The 11373-nt window shown below is 41.2% G+C and overlaps 1 protein-coding gene across 2 annotated transcripts in view; it reads left to right on the forward strand.

The window, feature by feature from the left end:
* PPP1R1A (protein phosphatase 1 regulatory inhibitor subunit 1A) overlaps positions 1-9657 on the forward strand; it is a 542291-nt gene extending 532634 nt beyond the window's left edge. For both annotated transcript variants that reach the window (XM_069653205.1, XM_069653206.1), the window contains one exon: positions 1545-9657. The gene's annotated coding sequence lies outside the window, so the exon portion shown is untranslated. The remainder of the gene's footprint in view (positions 1-1544) is intronic.
* The last annotated feature ends 1716 nt before the right edge of the window (positions 9658-11373 follow it).

Raw genomic sequence — 11373 nt, forward strand, 5'->3', positions numbered from 1 at the left:
GGATCTGATGCCAGATTGGCGTGAACCTAGTAAATTGTGGCTTTCAAGATGTAATTGAAATTGCAAGTAGGCAGTGCGGTCCAGGATTTTGAGGAGGTATGGAACAGTGGTGATGGGGCGATAGTTGATAGAGATGGGAGGGTCAAGAGTGGGTTTCTTCAGGAGAGGCGTGACCCATGCTTCTTTGATGGCAGTGTGAATAGAATTGGACTAAAAGGAGGAATTGATGAAGGTAGCAATGGTAGGGGCCAAGGCTTCTGCACACATTTTGAAAATGTGGGCTGGGCAGGTGTCGCCAACACAATTGGAAGCTTTCAGGTGATGAATGGTAGTGAGCGCTTCAGGAAGGGAGATGGTGGAGAATTGAAACAGGGGAGGAGGGGTTGTAGATATGGAGGTGCTGACCTGGGGTGTGCAGCAGGGGTGGAGGAAGGGAATTTTTATGAATAGCTTTGTCTCTTAGCATCTGTGTTTTGGTGTCCAGGGAGGATTGGATGGGAGTGCACAAAGCTTTATTTTTTGGGAAGTTGTTGGAAGGGGGTATTGGGGCTTCAAGCTCTTTAAGAGTTTTGAACAGTTAATTGGTGTCGGAACAAGCATTTGAGATTCTGTTGTTGAAGATGTTGGTTTTAGTGTCAATGATGGCTAGTTTATAGGTACTGGCTGAGCACTGGAAGGTTGCTTTGTTGGCATGGGTAGGGTCTTTTCTCCAGAGGTGTTCCAGGGCGCATTTCTTTTTCGGGAAGGAGGCTAGGTCATCGGTGTACAAATTATGGATTTCTTTTTTTTATGGGAGGTAGTTTTGAAGGGTGCATGCTCTTCAAGTGCAGAGAGCAAGGCAGAGTTGTAGGATGCAAGGATGGCTTCAGGGGTAGAATTGTTAGGGGCTGATTTGAGGGGGGCTAGGATGGAGGGGGTCAGCAGCTCGACTGTGAGCTTACGGGTCTGCATGGTGGTGATGTGATGAGGTTCGCTGGTGGTAGGGGTCATTTTGTTGGTGGTGGTGGTGAGGGTGAAGGGGATCAATGAGTCATCTGACCAAGGAAGGGGAGAAAGGGGGAAACCTGGAGGAGTGTGTTGCATGGGAGAATCCAGTTGAGAATTCTTCCTTTTTCGTGGGTTGAAGAGCAGACTAGTTGAGTAAAATTCATCTCTTCAAGGGTAGATGTGAGGGTGGAGGGGTCATTGTGGCCTAGATTGAAATCTCCTAGGAGAATACATTTGTTATTGTGCCTGAGGAGTGCAGAGATGTGAAGGGGGATGTCAGTTTCTGGATTACCAGAATGGGAGGGTTGGTGGTAGAGGAGAAGTAAGTGAATGGTGGTTTTGGGGGAGGATTCAAGTTTGGCAAGAAGGATTTCGTAGCCTGGTAGTTGCTGCAAAGGTGAGGCTCTGATGGGGATGGTGGATGTATGTATAAGGGCTACACTGCCCTCTAAGCCGACTAGATGGTCGATTCGCAGGATGGACTCGCAATGTGGCATTCATTCACCAGAGCACTGTACAGTCAGTTAATGGGAATCCTTTCTCTCTGTTTATCGTAGGTCTGACAACACTTGGTCTGCGGCAGCTGTCCTAATGAGTGGAGCATTTTGGCATGGCACACACCACACTGAAGACGATTCCCAGTCACCCTTTTATGAAAATTATATTTTTAAAGGAAATAAAAGCATCCCTCAAAAGCCAGCATTTGCCGGTTCCAAGAGTGCTTGTGATATTTTGCTCCCACAAGAAGCCACAACCTGCCAAACAAATTGCTGCCTGGCTTTCTGCTCACAGTTCATCACCACACTTGCCAGCCTTTGTGCTCTCGCCAGATGGATAGCTCTGCAAATGAGACCAGTGCAGACCTCAGGTCCGCAAAGCTTGACTGCTGCTCAGTCAACTTAGCCTTAACAGATCCTACAAGGACAATCTGCAATGGTGTTATTATGTAAAAAAATGTAGTGTGGGCAGGAACATCGAGATGCAAAATCCATGTTTTAATTGGCAATTTAGTTCAGTTGACGTTGCTGAGCAGTCCATTAACTTTCTGTTAAGGGCTAGCCCAGGAACGTCAGCAACATATGTGACTCCAGTGAAGAATGAATACAAATATTGTTTTGTTTTATTTGGCGAATGCCAGCTGTTTGTAGCAGTATTTCAATGTGGCTTCACATTAATAAAGCCACTATGTCCACCATGCTCCAATCAAAGCAGGATTCTAAATGTCTGCCCCAATGCATTCAAGCTTGTGGTGTAGTCTTGCCTTATTCGTTCAGTACAACCATCTGGACTCCAAACCAAGTGGTGCCTGTGCATATGTTTAAGAACATGACAAGATGTGGACACGTATTCACTATAAGTTAAATGTGGTAGGCTTCACAGTATAAATTCCTCTAGTATTTACTGTGCGAGGCCTTGGCTTAGATGGTCAAGGCACTGTCGACTAACGTTGATAAACACCTACCCCAGTAGATGGCCTAAGTAGATTGAAGATGCATACTGGTTTTATAAGCATTTCTACTTCTTCATAAGCTATTTACTATCATGTGAAATCACACATTTTTCGAACTGGCCCATTATCACAGCTCCACCTCTTTCCAATGTCTCGCGGTTTTAACATCTAGAAGGGAATGAGTTGTTTTCTACATTTCTGTACATCTAAATCTTGCTTTCTTCACGCTCTGTTATAACCTTGATCTTATAACTGCAACGTGTACATGTAAAGCAAAACGGTGCCATACACACACCCAGCTATAAAATCTGCTCCACTGCCAACCATGCACTGATCGACCCTGCCTCCAGACTCATGGGCCAGGACTACTGGTGTTTCATTGGAGAAAACACTGTGGCCATAGGTTTCAATACGATGTTTATAATCCGTTCAATATAATATAGCATAAACGTGTATTTATTCAATACCATTTCAACATTTTATACAAAGGTAAACTGACACACTTCAAATAACACCTTGAATGTATGACCCATGAAGAAAATTTGAGGTGTCAAAAATCGGACATCCTCTAAGGGGGTTGGCTAGGTAGGGTCTTAGTTTGGAAAGTGTTTCAGTATTTCATTTAACATTTTACATTTTCCAGAAATATATTTGTGCATGTTTCAGAGGGCCATCATAATATTTTACAAAATGTCAACAACTGTAGATTAAAACAAACATTTGACAGATAAGATAAGGTAATGGCAAACAAAAGAAAACACATGTTTTTATTAATTCTGCAGTGCAGGGTACTTGAAATGCATGTGATTACTGGACTTGATGAATCAGACTGAAGGAGTTGCATTCAAACATGTCTCACTTAGGGTGTTATGCAGGTGGGCCCTACATGTCAGTATGTCCTGCATTACAGGTGGCAACAGGTCTAGGCAGATAACTTGTCCTGCAGATGCTCGAAACCAGTACCATTCAAAGCTTTAAAAAAACCTTGAGGATGAGTCTGAACTCTATGCTTATATTCACGCAAAATCAATGAAGATCGCTGATGGCTGCCTTGAATGCAACCAAGCCCTATTTCTATGGTTACATGGGCCTAATAGAATCATCTGTCTACCCAGGATTCTAGTATAAGTTCCCTAACTCCTGTTGAATAGATATTTTGAAGCAAGAGACATGTCTCAGCACTTGAGCAGCCTCATTGCTCTAGGCAGTGTTTCTTTGGGTCCTTGACAGAGTATAGGACTGGAGATGTGTGGTACCAATCATCAGGTTGCCGGTCATCCAAATTCAGAGCACAAAGTCATCAGAAAACAAAACCATGGTGCCCACTTTTTCTGAATCAAAATGTTATTTTGTGTAGGCATCTATATATATATTTGGGAAACTGTGTTTGTATGTACGGGTTGGCTCCAGTCCCACAACAGTTTGTGGGCTTAAAATGTGGCCCGAGATAGGCAGCGCCCCAGTCTGGGGTGTACCTGTGATAGTGAAATCTGACCAACCCCACCCATTTTCCCCGCTCAGGGCTGGGTCCGGCCCTGTGCTATCAGTATAGGCGATTTCAGGAGATTGCCGACTTTGCGACTTTTCCAAGAAAAGGATGTTTGAACACAAGTTCGGGATACCAGTCTGGGGTGTACTGGCGATAGTGATATTTGACCAACCTCAACCATTCGCCTTGCACAGGGGTGGAGCAGGGTCCTGTGCTATCAGTATAGGCAATATCGGGAGATATCCGATTTTGTGGTTTTTAAAAAATAGGAAGGTATGACAAAATAAATCAAACACAAGACTATAACAGACCCCCACATGCATGTCAGCTACAGACCCAGGTAACATCGGGTGGTAGCGCTAGTCAAAAAATAAAAGGAAACAGTTTGTGAATGAAAACATAATGAAAGTATTTACTAACTAACAAGACATACACCGTAGTGTTTGCTAAAACATTGTACACAATGCAAATACTTAAAAAAACAGGAGTGTTTGTTAAAAAAAAAAAAATCATAGCCCACGCAAGCACACAATAACACTAATTATAAGTGCACATAGATTCAGGCAATTAAAGGATGCACATAGTAAATGACTGGGAATATGCTGTACAAAACAGTAGTTGGAATCGGTTACATGTGATTTTAACAAATCACAAAAAAACAGATTCCTTTTTAAGAATCGAAAATACCTATAAGACAAAATAACAAATTTGTTTCTTTGTTTTTTCTGGCAGACCCCTCCCAAACTCCCCTCTATGATTCATAATTTTCACCTACCCCCAAAACCCCAACATTGATTTATTTGTTGATTCCCTATATACTCCGCACATTGACTACATTTCTAGTCTGTGTATTGATCTGAGAACCAGCAAGCACAATCAGATACTCTGGTGTTAAGATATCCAGGAAACGTATGACAGAAACAGTTGACCAGAACTCTGCAAAAAAGAGTAGCCACAGAGTTAGTCAAGCAGCCAATGCCATCTCAAGATCAATTGCAAATCATTTTTTACAGTTGTATCATTATGTTTGGGTCCCATTTGCAGTGTAACAAAAGCGTCATCCAAAATTCAAAACAGGTTTCATGAAGAAATGCACACAGACTGATAGACCTTACGGCAGTATTGTGATACATCATACACGCACAAATGCAGTTGGTGTGTGTGGGGTGCTGCTTAATCCCACCCTATGTTCCTTCCCTTGATAAGATTCCCAGATGCTCTCTGAAATCACTCACTCTTTTTAGAATTAGGTATTTCTAGGGGGACTTTACTGTTTTTCGTCAAATAATTTTTGTGTGCTCTTGCTTGTGCTGAACCACAACTATTACACAGACTCTGCTGTATAATACACTTAATGGGTCACCCCTATAGTAACATCTTATAAACACACAGCTGGCCCATTCATACCTCCAAACATATGTAGATCAGTTTTACTATTCCTTTATAGTTTGTTCAATTAAACATAAGTGAGCTTGTGGACCAAAAAGAATGTTTATTTAGTGCAACAGTACCACATAGAATTAATTTTGACATTAAAGTACTATTATAGAATATCATACATAGTACATTTTGATAAGAGAAGAGTTTATGAGAACAAATCAATTCTTGAACACTTTTTTTAAATTCCATATTTTCTTTAAAAACAATTGTCTAACGCAATATACAAATATATACAATCCCATGAATTCCTATATTAAAACATGCACAATTTGATCACCACTGTGAAACAATCTAAGTATTGTGTAATACCTGGACAGGATGGGTATCACATTATCCTTTATCTCAATAACTTATTAAATGAGATCATGGCTTTAATTACCCTCTTGACATAATAATAACCCAACATGTTTTGTTCCTTCGCCATACATATTATACAGAACTTCTTCAGGGGTTATCTACTTGGAAAACCCAATGATCCCAACCATCAGTATTCAAATAGCATCACTCATAACTGCCCAATTATATGTGTGTACGTTGTTTACACTCCAATTTATAATTTGTGGAGCACTAGCGTGCCTTAACAAATGTAATGTTCATAGCGACTGTATCTCAGATTTTAACACCATCTTCCAATCTCCCCACATTCATAGGATTGTTATTGTAATTTTTTATTTATAGATCACTTCAACTGCAAGCCATCTACTTGACTGATATTGTCACGTGCATTCTTCATCAGATGGAACACTTTTCCCGGTATTGGTAGTTTACGTAATGCTATACTTCATATCTTTGTTGACGATACACACCAACGCTTATTGTTTTGGACAGTCCATGGTACAAACAGTGCCGCACTCATACTAGCGTTCAGCACACAATGCCACTTGATACATCAAGGTTGTTGATGTGTCGAGGCCGACGATCGTCTAATTCTCTCAATGCTGCATGATCAGCATTGGAGAGTATGCAGCACTCGTTTGTTTGTGCTGTTCACACTTTGGGGCTCGTGTTCAATTGAGCCGTAACATCAATGCCTTCCATTAATGCCACGGCTCATTTTCATTCACATACATTTCCGCTGCCTTGCTTCCTCTACGAAATACAAATAGTCCAGCAAAAAAAAGTTGGACACCATAGGGATCCATTGTACAAGCTTCCTGCCTCACGAGCACTACATGGAGCATGTACAATGTACAATTAAAGCATGTCGAGGAGGGTTTCATTTCAACTTGGAAATACAACTCACTTGAACATCTGGGAACAGTGTTTCCAGTTGAAATGAAACCCTCCCAACATGTGAGCATGTCAGGGAGGCTTTCATTTCAATTGTGAGCACTGATTGTCATTCGAGCATGGCAATCAGCTCTCATCATGAAAAGTAAATACCAGGCAGCGTTTACTCACTTTGCACTGTTTGTATGCTGCATTTTGCCCTTTACATTTTCACCCTCCAGTGCAAATGATGAAGTTTTGGTGACAGGGACCTGGCTACGCCTGAGTGCCAAAGTACCAGGTTCCCACTGTCCAATTACACTCATGAGCAACATGCGCTCCATGTCGTTAATATTAATTGAACACTTTATCCAATGTACTAAGTCTCCAAACTAGAAAACAAATAAAACACTTGACAAGTCCACTGTCTTTCTTGTAATTGATGTACACTATCTCCAAAGTTGAACATGCTTAGGCCTGTAGCACTGCCTAGCCACAAGCAGCAACTGTTCTTGTTGCCACTAGTAGCATCACTCGTCTTGGTCGATCTCAATCACAGTGTCCTGTTCTCCCATTAAAACACATGTGCTTTACTCGTTTCCTCTGGGGCATGTGTGAGCCCTTACCTGGAAATTGAACACAAACCATTTCAAACCATGCAAAATGTTTGAAAGCCAGCCAGTAAATCAGAGTATTTATTGCGATCTACATACTTTGGTACACTATTTTGGTTTGGGCATCAATAGAGGATAATATGCGGGCAAAGTATACAATGAAACATGTAGGGGGCCATAGACATTTCAGGAGTGTCAAAGAAGCAGCCACACAACAAACCTTAGTGGACCTAAACGTGCCAATATGTTCTGATAATCTTTGAGACACTATCAGCAGTGGTGGGAATTGTTTGGTGACAGTGAGTGAAGACTCATATGGGGAGGTTAAGGTTTCAGAGATATCTGAAGAACTGAGGCTAGGAAAACCAATCTCCTATCATTAGAAGACGGCTGAGGTGTAGCATGTTCCCCCATTACCTCTGCCCTATAACTGGCAAAGTGGGACTTTCTGTTGAGGCTTCCTTCACATACAAGTGTTAACATTATTGAACTACATTCCCCTACATTACACACTACTGTCTTATTAAACATTAGTCGTGCACTTAAATCCAATAGTTCAAGACTCCACGGAAGAAGTACATTAAAAACAAAAATAAAACAATAAAACAGAAATGTACCTCCTTTCAGCATCTTACGTATCATTGGGGCCACTGGTGATTTCCGCAGGCAGACCCCCTTAACTTTAGCTACCCACACCTTACAAAAAGCTGACCTGGAAATCAAAGGTAAATTCATATAAATCCCTGCATCACTTTGAAAGCAAGGCAGCGTGTAATTCTGTATACGTACATTGGTGCATACCCGCTCAACACACAATTCGAAAAGGACAAAGTGGCATTCTCATTGGGAAACCTGATAATTAAAGTGCCAACGTTTTCTGATAAGAAATAGTCAGCTTTGATAGGCATTGTCTGCTACAATGAGTGACGAAGTCATCCGAGGAGGTGTTCCAAGCAGTTTCAAATCATTACAGCACCATGTGCCAGAGTTGCACACTGCGTAGGTTTGACTCATCAATCAATTGTCTCTTGCAATTTCTCTTGTGAGCCATAAATCTCATTGACATGCAACATCATTTCTGATAAACACTATGGGCCTTATTACAAATATGCCAAAATACCTCCCAATGGATTTACCATTGCCACCACTTGGTCCAGCAGATGTACTGCCAGATTGCAAGTTGTGGTAGGCGGTGTTAGTCCCCATTTATTGGAGTCCATAGGAGTCCATGGGGAGGTCAGCAGAATTACCGACAGCAGTAATTCTTTGCCTGTGGTAATTCCGTGGATTTTTCAGATTTTTCACTGCAAATCAGCATATGTAACTCCTGTTTTTGCTGGAGGTAAATCCTCCACTTCAAAGCCCAAATTGTAGTACAGTGGTGTGGCAATGCGGTGATAATGGAATAATCACTCTGCTTTCGTTGTTTTTTACCACACCAGCGTACTTGTAATGAGGCCCTATGTATGTTAAAGAATTGGTTAAAAATATCACATGCACCAATGCCATGATCTTTCAATGAATCCTCCACTCAAAGAAATCCTGGGGTTGTTAATGTTTTGTTTAGTGACTGAGATTACCTTAAAAGTGTGCTGAATGTACTCACATTTAAAGTACGGCGTCTGTGTGTGTTTCAATCAATCATATTTTGTAATATTTTACATTGAAGATGTTATTACAAATGTTGACAAAGAATAATGAATGTTAAGGATATTGCCAGACATCAGACTCTGTAAAGTTCCAACAGAAGAAACTTGTGCAACTTCACTGCCTGTATTGAAGAGAAAAAGAAAACTCAACCATATCATTGCCCAAAAACTCTTGGGAGGTCTAGTGGATGTTACATATGCATAACAAGTAAACACATGATTAAACCACAAGGGGCCATTAAACCTAAAAATGAAAAAAGCTCCTTGTGTCAGTGCCCCCCGGCCCTCTACCGTGGACACACCCCATCCAGTCCACATGGAGGGCATTGTTGGCCCCTGCTGTAGGCCCAAAACCCCAGACTGTGTAACAGCTGGAACCCAAGCTGTATCCCTGCACTGGACCCCATATAGAGTGTTGTTGGGTTGCGTTAAAGAGTGCAGATTTGTTGGTAATCCTCAAAACCAAGTGCAAAGCAACAAGACGCCAAGGCGTGCAATACAGTGCAATTAGTTCCAGAAGTGCAGAACATGTGTCCCATGCAAATATGCATCAGCTGAGTAAATTTTTGCACTGTAAGAATATTTGCACTGAGGTGAAAAATTCACTACACCATCATAACGTTTCAGAAATATGGGCTTGATGTTTAACCTGAAGAAATGCCAATAAACGCAAATTAATCAATTCCTTCTGGGTGCCCCATGTTATTCTTCGGAATCGCACTGCCTGAATCCTATTGTCATCTGTTCCCATGTATCAGGCACTAGTATTTTAGTTGTACCTGCTTCTTTGCTATTAAAAAGTTATGTCTTTTCCTTGGACTATTTGCCCTGCTTCTGTTGAGTGAGATTTCCTGCAAAACATGTGTTTCTCAGTTTCTCAATCTTCTTGCTTTGAAATGATTTTGCTTCTTGAGTTTACCATTTTCTACAATTAAAGCCGTCCTCAAAAATATCTTAGGCCACTCGCATAAAAACAGTGTGGGCCTGATTTACAAAAGCATTTTACAATGGTGCAATCCCAATGAAAAGGGGGTTGTAAATCTAGCCCTCTGTGGTTCTTGGAAGTGTGCGTGTGTGTGCAACCTCTATTAATTTGACACAACCAAACTAATTGCGGTCAACTGAATTGTATTTCCATGCCAGTCCAAAGGTCGTAAACTTTCACATGTCTCCTCAACATTACCTCTCCAGATGCAGTGTAAGTTGCAGATATACCTACACTAGTCATCAACTCAAGAACAGTGGAACACGTGTTTGCTCTAGATCCGGCCACGACTGTGTTAAGCCACAAATATCTGTGCTGCTGAAAGCTTGTTGGTACTCAGATGGATAATCTGGAGTCAAGCAGCATCAACTGAGAATGGCCACTACTGAAACTCAAGAGTATGGTTTTGTTTAACAAACAGAGTTTGGTTTTGGGATCGTCACTCAAAAAATATAGTACTTACATAAACACGAGTGAAAACGCACTGCAATTCAGATTTCACAGCAACAACAGAGATGCGTCGACGCAGCAATGTTCACTTTGTCCCCTTGCGTGGCTTCCGCAGCATGTTTTGTATGTTTCATGAAAACCTCCAATGCTGGCCATCGTTGACCTGTTGAATTGCGTGTCCACTTCACAATAGTTCTCATTTAAGCAATGAGAGGCTGATCGTTCTGAATCGGCAAGGAGTTGTGAGTAGGCATCTTACAACACCAGCAACAACAAGTGGCCTGCACATTTAATGTTGCGGCACAGTCCTCAGAAGGCTCTAAGTCTTAACTCTACTTCAGTCATTGCATGTGTTTGCGTCAATGTTCCTGGAAATGTTGGGCTCTTAATTTCCTAAAGTAGTTCCTGTATAACCTCGTGGCACCCAATTCACAGCTTGCCGCTAATAAGAAAAGAAACCCCATTCTGGTGTCCATGACTCCAAGAATAAATAGCAATAGATTGTAATCAATTTGATGGTTCGATCCCAGTGTGATAGAGCAATCTGCAGATAGTAAACTATTACTTTAATATTCCCTCTTACTCGGGCTAATCACATACAAGCAAGGCCTCACAGTTCATCAACTGAATACTTAATGGCAGTGTGATATATCTTGAAATCTGTATCACAATTCTCAGTCACATGTGCAGATCCTAGAACCATTGTATTATCAACTAGCAAGATCAAGGGGATATAACTGTCTCCCCCACAATTCCAATTATTTTATTCTTTACATAAAACACATTTTGAGCAAAACCACCAGTATGTTAATTGGTTATATTTGATATTACTGAAGCAAATTTCAGAGTGGTACATTTCACTGCAACCAAAATACGGAAAAAATACTGAATTTTCTTTTTTTTATTTGGGGGGGTCCCCCTCAAAATCCCCAATTTTTCTATCCTTATAAACCCACCCCAATCCCATCCCAACCCATTTTAACCCCTTGCCCCACTACTCTATATTTTCGGTATTTTTCAGTATTTTGATTGCATTGAAATGTACCACTCTGAAATTTGCTTTGGTAAATTGACTGGGCACCAAACTTTCTCTACTGTTA

This window comes from Ambystoma mexicanum, chromosome 3q, assembly GCF_040938575.1.
Source record: "Ambystoma mexicanum isolate Mex_15411 chromosome 3q, UKY_AmexF1_1, whole genome shotgun sequence".
Taxonomy (NCBI): Eukaryota; Metazoa; Chordata; class Amphibia; order Caudata; family Ambystomatidae; genus Ambystoma; species Ambystoma mexicanum.